Genomic DNA, 13,481 nt, shown 5'->3' on the forward strand with positions numbered 1-13,481 from the left:
AGGTTTCCAAATCCTCGGTTCGTGGAACCCCACGCAAGTAGGAGCTGCGGGACGGCATCCTACAGTGTTCCAGTGGTCCCACTGATTCTACTGAGTCTATCACCAACTCCTGTTCAGTCCACTAATTATTTTTGGGTCCATTGCTTAAATACCGGGATCCCCAATCATTGTTCTCAGATTACCTCCTTCCCCAGTGTACACACACTTACTCCAGATTCTCTTACTCACATCCTGTGTTTCTAGAGTGTGCCAAGGACCATCCAAACTTGTTTTCGGACTTTACCTAACACCATGACTGCAGCAAATCTAAGACTAAACACAGGCCAGTGAGACGGTTCAGTGGGTAAGGGCACTTGCTGCCAAACCTGACAGTCTCTGGGACCCACATGCTAAAAGGGGAGAACTGACTCCCACAAGCTGTCCTCTGACCTCCTGTACACACCGATGCCTGCACATGCCTACGCACATATATGCACATGCATTCATGTACACTTAGAACTGAGCATGCATATTCTCCTTAGTTTCCTGTGTTCTGGACTGTGGATAAGTGGGTAAATGGCATTATGTCCTCCACCTGAGTGCCTAAGCAAAGGTCATTTTCCTCCCTCTCCTGAGACCTAGGCTTGGCCTTTTCTTACTGTTTTCTCTTTCAATGTTTGCTATTCATCTAGTTCTATAACCATCCTAGACCAGGTGGTGTTTGTAAGCCTGAAGCTGTGAGCAGAGCAAGGTGCTCCTGTGTTCAGAGCCATGGCTGCAGTGAAGTCGTGGGACATAAGCCAGCACTGTCGGCAATACCTTCAGTTCATTATAAGTCTGATTAATTTTTTTTAAAGATTTATTTCATTATTTAACTAGGTCTCTCTCTCTCTCTCTCTCTCTCTCTCTCTCTCTCTCTGTGTGTGTGTGTGTGTGTGTGTATGTGTGCACATGGGTGTCTGCAGAGACCATAAAAAGACAGTAAATCTGGGGTTGTGAGCCACTTGGTTTGGGTGCTAAGAACTCAGATCCTAGGGAAGAGCAGTGAGTGTTCTAAACTGCTGAGCCATCTCTCCAACCTCTCAAATTAATTTTCGGTCATTACATGTTAAGAAGCCTTTTCCTGTTCCTTGACATGACTGCATATTGATTACAACCCACAGCTTAAGAAACTCAACCACGTACTGTTGTCTAAGCATAGCTCACAGTCACTTAACGGCTTAGCATCATCACAGTCAAAAGAGAAAGGTCTTTCATTAGAATGCAGGCTGATGGTTCATCACCTTTAGGATGCCATCTGTTGTGATGGTTTGTATATGCTCAGCCCAGGGAGTGGCAATATTAGAGGGTGTGGCCCTGTTGGAGTAGGTGTGGCCTTATTGGAGTAGGTGTGTCACTGTGAGTGTGGGCTTTAAGACCCTCATTCTAGCTGCCTGAAAGTCTTCTACTAGCAGCCTTCAGATGAAGGTGTAGAACTCTCAGCTCTGCCTGCACCATGCCTGCCTAGATGCTGCCATGCTCCCATCTTGATGATAATGGACTGAAACTCTGAACCTGTAAGCCAGCCCCAATTAAATGTTGTCCTCATAAGACTTGCCTTGGTCATGGTGTCTGTTCACAGCTGTAAAACCCTAACTAAGACATTTGTCCTTGGGTATTCCCTTAGATGAAATGTCTTTCTATATCTACTTGTATATTACACCTCTGATAGAGTCTTTCTGGACCACTAATTTTTTTCCAGAGTCCATAGTTTCTGCATTATTTGCACGCTTCATGCATGCATCTAATATTTTACTGTATTGCCATTGTCTTTTTGTTAGTTTCATTCTAATGCCTGTTGAGCTTTAAAGGAAGGACATTATCTTTTTCTTTTAATGCAGTGTTATACAAGTTCAAAGACCTACCCAAGGGCCTTAAGTTAAAGCAGCAGCATGAATGAAAGCATCAGGAGAGAATGACAAATTAAACAGAGATGCTATTATTACATAATGTGAAGGCTATGAATTTGCTGTCTGTGCCCAAGCATAGCAATTAACTAGTAAAAAACAGTAATTTCTAAGTGTAATAAATAACTTATATTCAAGAAGACATAGATAAAAATTACGTTTAAAGCAATCAAATATTCCATATAGCAGGCAGATACAAAGGTATCTATTACAAGAATGTACACAGACTCACCAGGCAATAGTAGCATATGCCTTTTATTCTAGAACTTGGGAAGCAGAGGCAGGTGAATCTTTATGAGTTTGAGGTCAGCCTGCTCTACAGAGTGAGTTCCAGGACAGCCAAGGGTACAGAGAAAAACCCCCTGTCTCTAAACTCCAAAACTAAACCAAACCAACCAAACAACAACAATGAAACAAAAATAAGTGCATACACAGAGTCAAAGAAAACATTTAAAAATTAAAGTTAAAATTAAAAGAGTAACTCCAGTGATTGGAGATGTAGGAATCTTGTCAGGGAAGCGAAATCTTCCCTGTGTCACTTTTGCTGTTGTTGTTGTTGTTGTGACAAAATACCCAGGAGGAGGGAGAAAGACTTATTTCTGGCTTATAGTTTTAGATATTATCAATAATAGGATGAACTTATTGCTTGGGACCTGATGTGAGACAGATTATCATGGTAACAGGAGCAAGTGGTCAAAATAGGCAGCTGAACTGGGAGCGAAGAGAGGGAAAGGGCCAGAGACAAAGTTTTCAAAGGCATACCTCCAGTGGCCCACTTCCCCCAAGAAGTCGCTCTTCCTAATAGCCCACTCAGTGATGAACTCATTGATCGTTCCATTGGGCATAGGGACCATTGATCGTTCCATTGGGCATAGGGACCATTGATCATTCCATTGGACATAGGGACCATTGATCGTTCCATTGGACATAGGGACCTTATGGTTCCATCATCTCTCAACAGCACCACTAACTGGGAACTAACCCTTCAGTAGTGGACTCTTGCCATGACCTTCACGGCTTAGGGACCGACCCAACCAGGGTGATGGTGGATGGAGTTATAGCAGACACACATACAGAAAAGCTGGGATTGGGTAAGGTGTGTGCTCTGACAGAGATGCAACAAGAGAGCCCTGGAAACCCAGAGCATTGATTATATGCAGCAGGAAGGAGGAGGAGGACACAGGTTAGCTAATCCGAGTAGGAGGTCTCTGTGGAGAACAGTGTGTGGTCATCTGACAGGAGGAGGCGGTGCTGATAGCTTCAGTATACAACATCAACCTTAGGGACTGGGAAGCCTCAGCTGACACTTTATTCACACACTGGTTTTAGCTAAAGATCAACCATTTGTTAACATTTTGACTTGGACCAGGGGAACAATTGCCATTCCCATGGGCCTGGCCTGGGGAAGGTCTTGCCATTCCTGTGGGATTGAGGCACTTGGTGGGTGGGGGGAGGGGAGGTCTCTGACAGAGCTGTGCTCATATCAATAACATAAATCCACTCAGGACTTCATCTGCTTCCTGTGGGACTGTATGAGGATGCTTCAAATTCAAATAATACTGAAATGAGAAGTACAGCAGATGTGTTCAACAGAAAACCTGGAAAAGGAAAAGAAAAAATAGTGGTTGAAGACAAATAAATTTAAGTTAAACATTCTTAAGAGGAGAGAAAAAATATTAAGGAAAAGTAAAGTTATAGAGATGGATGGAATAACACTGTGATGGTTTGAATAGGTATGGCCCCCATAGATTCATGTGTTCAATGCTTGGTCCATAAGTAGTGGCATTATTAGGAGGTGTGGTCTTGTTGGAGGAAGTGTCGTGGGGTTGGGCTTTGAGGTCTTCTATGTTCAAGCCCTGTCCAGTGTAGAAGCTAGTCTCCTCCTGGTGGCCTTCGGATCAAGATGTAGACATCTTGGCTCCTCCAGCCCTACATCTGTCTGCATACTGCCATGCTTACCTCCATGATGATAATGGACCAAACCTCTGAAACTGTAAGCCCACCCCAATTAAATATTTGCATTTATAAAAGTTGTCTTGGTCATAGTGTTTCTTCAAAGCAATAAAACCTTAACTAAGACAAACACAAAATATTTCAATACATGTTATCTCAGTCCCATAGGGAAATAAGAAAAAAAGACAAAAATTATATAAAACAACTCAAAATTTAGTAGAAAATAACATTATATACACACAAGCAGCAAGAAATGTACAAAGAAAACCAACACCAGAAAATGATTTTTTTTTTATAAAAAAGCAACAAAATAAAACTGTCTTGCTACAGCACAATAAAAGTATAAAAATAAAAGAAACAGCAAAAATAAGTGACACATTCCTGAAGGATAATAATGGCATACTAAAGAGCTGAATTCTCATCAGAGACTGTGGCAGACAGGTGACATTAGAACCACAGGTCAGAGAACAGGGAGGGAGTATCCAAACATTATATCCCACGATACTGTTTTTTAAAACTGTAAGTAAAGTGAGGCTATTCTCTCATAAACAAGCATCAAAAGAATGCCTTACCAGAAAGCCTGTTCTATAGGAAACATGAAAGAATATTCTTCAAGCAGGAGTCAGATGATACCAAATGTGTAGAAAGTAACGGAGAAAAAAAATGTATGAGTATGTAAACTGCATTTGGTTTATATATGTAGCTGTATACTAGATGTGTTTTACCCATATGAAGTCTCTGCATACCTCTATATGTTATACAACATAGGTGTGTATATAATTTTACATGTAATTATTATTATATAGAGTATATCAAAATACACAATTACTGAGAGCAAAATAATTATTGTGTTTATAATACATATAGTTAAATAAGTTAACAATGGCCATATATGAGGATAAATGAAAAAAAATCGTTGTATACTTCCATATATTGAAGTGATTTAATGTTTGTTCTAAGCATTTTGGGATAATTACTTGTTACTTTTGCCTCACTCTATAGTTCCCAACAGAAACAACTTAAGGGAGGAAAAATTCATTTTGGCTCAAAGTTTATAGGACTTTAGTCCACTGTGGTGTTGAAGATATGGCAGCTTGGTCTACAGAGCTCTGTAGAAGTGTGAAATGGAGGATGGCCATATCACAGCAGACCAAGAGGTTCAGGGAACCACTCACAGTGGCCATGGATGTATAACCATCCCCAGTGACTTCCCCACAGTGACCCCTCTCACAGGCCTCATTTCCTCAGCCCTCCAGAACCTGTTGAAATAGAACCATCACCCAGAGACTGAGTAATCAAAACATGAGCTTATGGGGGACATATTTTAGCTTCAAACTTAACAGACTCAAACTGCATCATCATAGATCAAATAGATGTAGATATCTGTAAAATAGTACAACTAATAGCTATGGAAAACACATTCTTCTTCTAAGCCTGTAGAACTTCCTCCAAAATAGATTACATTTTAGGCTAGAAAGCATGTCTTAAATATTTATAAAAAATTGAAATAAGTGCTCTCACTTTATCAGATCATGATAAAATAAAACCACATAAGTTGATAGTAAAAGAGATTACAAAAATGACACAAATACATGGAGAGTGACCAATATACTTTTGACTGGCTAATAGGTCATTGAATAAATTAGTTGGGTGATTTTAAAAGTCCTAGAATCAAAGAGAAACATTTCTAGACATGAAAAACCTACCAGGATTGAGCTAATGAGATATAATGAACCCATCTAGATTTATCATTAGCAATGGGTCTGAAGCAGTCATAAAGAATTTTCTAACTAGGATAATCCCTGGGCCAGAAGAATTTCCTGCTGAATTCTACTAGACACTAAAAGAAGTATTGAAATCAATATTTATCAAGTTATTTTATAAAGTTAAAAGAGAAGGGATATTCCCAAACTCATTATCCAAAGTCAGTACCACTCGATCGCAAACTTTATAGCCCAATTTCCCCACTCTTTCAGTCTGCCCTTCACTCTACTCTGAGCCCTCCATCTTCCTAGTCACCATGACCCAGACCCCAAGTAAGGTGGAGACTGCCTGCTCTGACAGAGTCTACACAGACTGTGAGATGCTCAGGCCACACAGAACAGAAGAACAGAAGGGAAACAAACTAAGGAACAAAACACTCATCCAACAAAGACAAACCCAGAAATCGGTACCTAGACCTATATGTACTCCAAACACAGATGCTAAGAGGCCAGTGTAAGAACACAGCAACAGCTAAGACAGTGCCATCACCAGAAGCCAGCTATCGTACTACAGTGATCCCTGGATATTCCAACATAACAGAAGCACAAGGAAAAGACCTTAAAACCGACTTTATGAAGGCGATTGCGGTCCTTAAGGAGGAGATGCATAAATCTCTCCAAGAAATTAAGGAAAATACATGCAAACAATTGGAGGAAATGAATAAGTCCCTTAAAGAAAGAAAAACAAGGGAATGAATAAATGAATGAAGGAAATGAATAAAACTGTCCACGACCTGAAAATGAAAATAGAATCAATAAAGAAAGCACAAACTGAGAAAATTCTACAAATGAAAAATCTAGGTAAGCAAACAGGAACTTCAGACACAAGTATCACTAACAGAATATGAGATAGAAGAAAGAATCTCAGGTATAGAAGATACAACAGAAGAAATTGATAAATTGGTCAAAGAAAAATTTAAACCTAAAGAGTTCCTGACCCTAATCATCCAGGAACACTGGGACACTCTGAAAAGACCAAACCTAAGAATAATAGGAATAGAGGAAGAAGAAGACGCTCAACTCAGAGGTCCAGAACATATTTTCAGTAAGATCATAGATAAAATTATTCCCAACCTAAAAGGAGATAGATGCCTATAAAGGTACAAGAAGCTTACAGAACACCAAATAGATGGTACCAGAAAAGAAATTCCCATTCCTACATAACAATCAAAATATTAAATATTCAGAACAAAGAAAGAATATTAAAAATTGCAAGGGAAAAAGAGCAAGAAACAAATAAAGACAAACCTAACCGAATTACACCTGACTTCTCAGTGGAGACTCTAAAAGCCAGAAGGGCTTGAAGAGATATTCTGCAGACTCTAAGAGATCACAGATTCCAGCCCAGACTACTGTACCCAGCCAACCTTTCAATCACCACAGAACGAGAAAGCAAAACATTCCATGACATCATCAAATTTAAACAGTATCTATCCACAAATCCACCCCTACAGAAGGTACTAGAAGGAAAACTACAACCCAAGGAGGTTAATTACATCCATGAAAACACAGGCAATAAATGATCTCACACCACGCCCCTGAAGGCATTGCAGGTGTGGAGAGAGGCCATGTTTATGCTTGGTGTTCTGACCTGTGAATTAATCTGAATGAATAGTAGCCTTACATTTCCTAAGAAAAGTTAGCTAGAGATGACCACCAGCCTGGTGTCAAGCAGGTCCAGACAGGGAGCTAGCCTGAGAAAACCACCAGTCCAACATCATGCAGGCATCAATGGGATCCCAGGGCAAGGTGTGAGCTAGAGACTAGAAGAAACCCCTTCCCCAGCCTGGGACAGCAGGCTCAGGGAGGGAGTAAGCCTGAGACAGATGACCTTTGTTGAGGAGTGAGCCCTGGAGCAGTGGAGACTGGCAGCACAGGGTCTGGACAGGGAGCTAGCCTGAGATGACCAACGACCCAGCACAATGAAGGCCCTGAGGAGAGGCCAGACCATGCCCAAGATGTTACCTTCCTGGGGTCATAATGCACAAGTGGGGCATAGCACTTCTGAGACAATCCTAGATGCTTGGAGACCCGACACCACTAAGAGGAGCAAGTCAGTGGTGGAGAAATGGAAGAGAAAGAGAAACAGAAGGATGTGGGCACAATGAAAGAGAACTGGAGACTCAAGGGTAGTGAAGAGCTGCCTGATGTGAGTAGCCAGTGACACCACCGGGAACCACTCCCTTATTCCCTTATTCCTTTGTCACCTATGGCAGATAGGAGAGCTGGCCATAGGGTCATAAGAGTGGGAAAACTTGCCATGTTCTTCACAGCTGCAATACCAGCTCAGATACCTCTCAGGCCCAGATTCAGGGCTTTGAGTTAGCCCACCCAGATATCTACCCCATTGATGAAGTGCTGGAATACATGAAGGGGTGTGTTCCTACAGGTCCAGAACTATAGGATCTCCATGGCACCAGGTAAGAACAGGATATCCTAGAGGAGTCCCAGTGAGGTTCCAGTATTGATAGAGTAGCAGAAACCATATGCCTTGTACCAGGTCAATGAATCATTGCAATGAACATTTGCAAAAGAAGTGTATGCTGTGGGACATACTGTGACGCAATACAGCTTCCACAATGAAATTGTTTTTTTCTCTGTAGGGTGAGGAAGTTGCAAGGGTAGAGGGTAGGCATGAGGGTTAGGAGGGATGAATGGGATTGCAGTGTGTGATGTGAAATTTACAAAGAACCAATAAAAGGTTAAAAACTTTGTGCCAACAAAAGCAAAAGGACACACACACACACACACACACACACACACACCACAGCCACCACCACTACCACTACCAAAAAAACCAGTAATTAATAGCCATTGGTAATTTATATTTCTCAGTATCAATAAATCCAATTCCCTAATAAAAAGACCTAGGTTAACAGGATGAATGTGAAAACAGGATTTATCATTCTGCTGCATATAAGAAATTCAGCTCAACATCAAAGATAGATATTACTTCAGAGTTAAGGGTTGAGAAAAGATTTTCCAAGCAAATGGACTCAAGAAGCAAGCTGGTGTAGCTCTTTTAATATCTAACAATATAGATGTCCAACTAAAATTAATCAAAAGAGATGGAAAAGGACAATTCATACTCATAAAAGGAAAAAATCCACCAAGATGAAGTCTTAATTCTGAACATCTATGTCCCAAATGAAGAGCACCCACATTTGTAAAAGAAACATTACTAAAGCTTAAATTGCACATTAAACCCCACACATTAATAGGGGGCACTTCAATACCTCACTCCCACCAAAGGGCAGGTCTTCCAGATAAAAACTAAGCAGAAATAATGGAGCTAACAGAGATTATGACTAAAATAGATCTAATAGGTGTCTCCAGAACATTTCACCAAAACACAAAAGAATAAACCTTCTTCTCAGAACCTCACAGAACTTTCTCCAAAATAAACGACACCCTTAGTCACAAAGCAAGTCTTAAAGGTACAAGAAAATTGAAAAAAAAAAAAAAAAACCCTGTAATAACTCTTACCATATAACCAGGAACTGAAGCTGGATTTCAAAAACAGAAACAACAGAAAGCCTACAAACTCATGGAAACTAATCAACTCTCAACTGAATGACTATGGGTAAAGTCAGAAATAAAAAGAAGGAAGAAGAAAAGAAAGAAAGAGAGAGGAAGGGAAGAAAGAAAAGAAGGAAGGAAGGAAAGAAAGAAGGAAGGGAGAAAGAAGGAAATTAAAGACTTTTTAGAATTCACTGAAAATGAAGGCACAACATACCCTAACTTATGGGACACAAAGTGGTGCCGAGAGGAATGTTTACAGAACTAAGTGACTTCATAAAGAAATTAGAGAGCTCTCATACTTGCACCTCTACTGAAAGCTTTAGAACAAAAAGAAAAATAAACACACCTAAGAGGAATGCACAGCAGGAAATAATCAAACTGAGGGCTGAAATCAACAAAATAGAAACAAGGAGAACAATAGAAAGATTCAATGAAACAAAGTTTCTTTGAGAAAATTAACACAATAGACAAACCATCATCTAAACTAACTGAAAGACAGAGAATATTCAAATTAACAAAACCAGAAAGGGAAAGGGGGACATAAAGACACCTAGGATATCCAAAGAATCATTAGTTCATACTTCAAAAACCTGTACTCCACTGTGATGGCTTGTATATGCTCGACCCAGAGAGTGGCACTATTAGAAGGTGTGGCCTTGTTGAAGTAGGTATGCCACTGGGTGTGGGCTTTAAGATCCTCATCCTACCTGGAAATAAGTATTCTGCTAGCAGCTTTCAGATGAAGATGTAGAACTCTCAGCTCTTCCTGTACTATACCTGCCTGGATGCTGCCATGTTCCTGTCTTGGTGATAATGGACTGAACCTCTGAATTTGTGAGCCAGCCCCAATTAAATGATGCCCTTATAAGAGTTGCTTTAGTCTCCATGTCTCTTCCCAGCAGTAAAACCCTAAGACATCCACAACATTGGAAAGTCTAAAAGAAATGAACAATTTTCTTGATAGATACCACCTAACAAAGTTAAACCAAGATCAGATAAATAATTTAAATAAACCTATAATCCATAAGGAAATAGAAGTAGTCATTAAAACTCTCCCAGCCAGAAAAAAAGTCCAGGGACAGATGGTTTTAGCACAGAATTTTACTAGACTTTAAAAGAAGAGCTAATACCAATACTCCTCAAATTATTTCACAAAATAAGAAACATTGCCAAATTTATTTGATGAGGCCATAGTCTCCTGATAGCAAAACCACACAATGACTCATCAAAGAAAGAGAATTACAGACCAATTTCCCTTATGAACATTGATGCTTTTAAAGTTACTATTGAAAACAAAATCAGCTGTTTTTTTTAATGAGACTCTCCTGAAGCTTTAAAAACATTCTTATTTTATGTGTTTCATGTTTTAGCTGTAATACAATGAATCCGTTGGGGGGCTTCTTTCTGGCCCTGTATATTGGCTGTTCTATATACCTCATGTAGCTGGGGCTGTCTTTCCCTAAGTTTGGAAAATTTTCTTCCATGGTTTTATTGAAAATATTTTCTATGCCTTTAGTATGGAATTCTTGTGTCCAAATGACTTAAGGATTTGATCATGGTGTATTCAAATATCTGCCATATTCTGTTTTTGTGACTTTTTTTTCATATTCTTTGAATGATTCAACTTCTCTACCTTTCTTCAAGGCTTGATATTCTGCCCTCTGCATGATCCCTTCTCTTCATTGGGCTTTCCATTGAACCATCTATTTGAGCTTATTGAAATTTTCACTTCAGTTTGAGTTTTCTTTAGCATTTTTATCTCTGTATTGAATTCTATTTTCATATTTTGAATCAATCTCCTTATTTTGTTCTGTTGTTTATATTATCTGGAAATTTAATTTTTATCTTCTTTAAAAGTATTTCCTAGTTCTCTCTCTCTCTCTCTCTCTCTCTGTCTCTCTCTCTCTCTTTCTGAGTGTATGTAGGTAGGTATGTGTGGAGGTCAGAGGACACTTGTGAGATTCTCTCTCTCTCTTTTAACCATGTGAGTCCTGGGAATTAAACTCAGATCATCAGGATGAGGAGCAAGTCGCTTTACCCTCTGGGCTATCTAATCACCCCCATTCTTATTCTCTTTACATTAATTCCTGTCCTCTGAATTCTACACACACACACACACACACACACACACACACGCACACACACACACACACACACACACACTTCTTTTCAATTCTTTTGTTGCAGTTCATCTAAGTTGCTCTTCTTGGTAATACTACTATAGAATTAGTAATGCTTGGATGAGATTTTTCCCTCTCTCTTTTGTGTGCGTGTATGTGTGTGTGTGTGTCTGTTGCTTATGTTTTTGTGTTGAGAGTTTCACATCTGATGTTAGTTTATTGGTTGAGACTTTTAATATGAGCTGCTGTTTCTCTTGCATCAAATACATAGTTGGATCTATGCTCACTATTACTTCAACCTAGCTACTTTTAAAAGACTGTTAGGTGATAGGTGCTCTGTGTAAGTTGGCAGGGAGGAAGTAGGGGTGCTAGATTCAGTGGGGTGTGGTTCTAACCTGGGGAGTGGGTAGGTACTTTTTTTGTCGGTGGGAATGTGGCCTTTGACTTGAGAGTGGGTGGGTATTCTGTATTCTATTTTCAGTTCTCTGAGACACTTCCACACACCTTTCCATAATGGCTTCACAAATTTGCATTTTTCTTACTCCACATCCTGGCCTACATTTATTCTCATTTGCTTTGTTGGTGAAAACTATTCTGAGTTGAGATTGAATCTCAAAGTAGTTTTAATTTGCATTTCCCTGACAAGTAAGGATGCTGAACCCATTTTCAAATATTTATTGATCATTTTTAATTTCCTCTTTTGAGAACTATCTATTTAGTTCATTTGGCCATTTATTGAAAAAATAATTTGCTTTTTTGCTGTTTAACTTTTTAGTTCTTTATATATTTTCATTACCAATCCCCTTCTAATGTGTAACTTGTTAAATTTTTTTTTTTTTGTTTTTCAAGACAGGGTTTCTCTGTATAGCCCTGGCTGTCCTGGAACTCACTCTGTAGACCAGGCTGGCCTCGAACTCAGAAATTTGCCTGCCTCTGCCTCCCAAGTGCTGGGATTGAAGATTTTTATACATGCTGTAGATTGAAACTTTATTTTCATAATTATTTCCTTTTCTGTACAAAAGCACCCTAATTTTGCCTAATTCTATTTGTTGAATCTTGAAATTATTTTTTGTGCTATTGCAGACCTGTTCAAAATATCTTTGACTGTGTCTATATCTTGAAGTGTTATATATATATATATTTTCTGTAGAACTTCCACATTTTTCATGTTATATTGTCTTTGATTAACTTTGAATTGATTTTGGTGCATGCTAAAAGATAACAGTCTCATTCTTTTGCATGTGAGAATAAGATTTCCCAGAACCACTTGTTGAAGAAACTATATTTGCTCCGATGTATAATTGTGAGTTTTGAACAAATTAGGTGGATATAACTGTATATTTGTTTCTGAGTGTTCTATTCTATTTCATTGGCCTGTACAACTGTGTTAATACCATACTGGTTTTTTTTTGCTTTTTTTTTTTTTTTTTTTTTTTTTTTTTTGAGACAGGGTTTCTCTGTGTATCTCTGGCTGTCCTGGAACTCACTCTGTAGACCAGGCTGGCCTCGAACTCAGAAATCTGCCTGCCTCTGCCTCCCGAGTGCTGGGATTAAAGGCGTGCACTACCACTTATTTATTATGACTCTGCAATATAATTTGGAATTAGATTTTGTCCAGCATTGCTCTTTTTGCTAAGAGTTGTTTTAGATCTTCAAGATATTTTATGTTTTATATACATTTTAATATTTCTTTTCTAATTCTGTGAAGAATAAACATCATTGAGATTGTGGGGATTGCATTGAATCTGTAAATTGACTTTGGTGGCATAGAAGTCAAGTGTTGGGAGGAACTGCCCAGATCCAGCAGCCTTGTAGTGGTAGGTTATTGATTCTGAGCCATTTGCAGAAGTGCTGGTCTCTCAGGGTCAGTGTGTGGCATTCTGAAGGTATATCTGCTCAGTTGTCTGTGTGCCTTGCTGTAGTTCTGTCTTCAGGGGAGATTTGAACAGCTCACTGTCTTGCTAACTTGCTAGTGTCTCTAGCTGCGTATGAACACATTCTCTCCTTCACACTTTTATTCCCTCTTGTACATGTTTTATCTTCTTTGTGTTTATTTGTGGCATTCTGCTTAATATCTTTATATCCTTCTTTCCCTTCATTTTCTTTTCAGTAATTTCTGATCTTTAAAAAAATCCAGTCAATTTTTATAGTAACAATGTGATCAAAACTTAAAATTTTATTTGATTAACTTATCAAAT

The 13,481-nt window shown here is 39.1% G+C and overlaps 1 pseudogene; it reads left to right on the plus strand.

Annotated features, from left to right (window-relative positions):
• Positions 1 to 7,177: 7,177 nt before the first annotated feature.
• LOC116074141 lies at positions 7,178 to 7,268 on the plus strand (annotated as a pseudogene).
• Positions 7,269 to 13,481: the final 6,213 nt, after the last annotated feature.

The sequence above is a fragment of the Mastomys coucha genome, unplaced genomic scaffold, assembly GCF_008632895.1.
Source record: "Mastomys coucha isolate ucsf_1 unplaced genomic scaffold, UCSF_Mcou_1 pScaffold23, whole genome shotgun sequence".
Taxonomy (NCBI): Eukaryota; Metazoa; Chordata; class Mammalia; order Rodentia; family Muridae; genus Mastomys; species Mastomys coucha.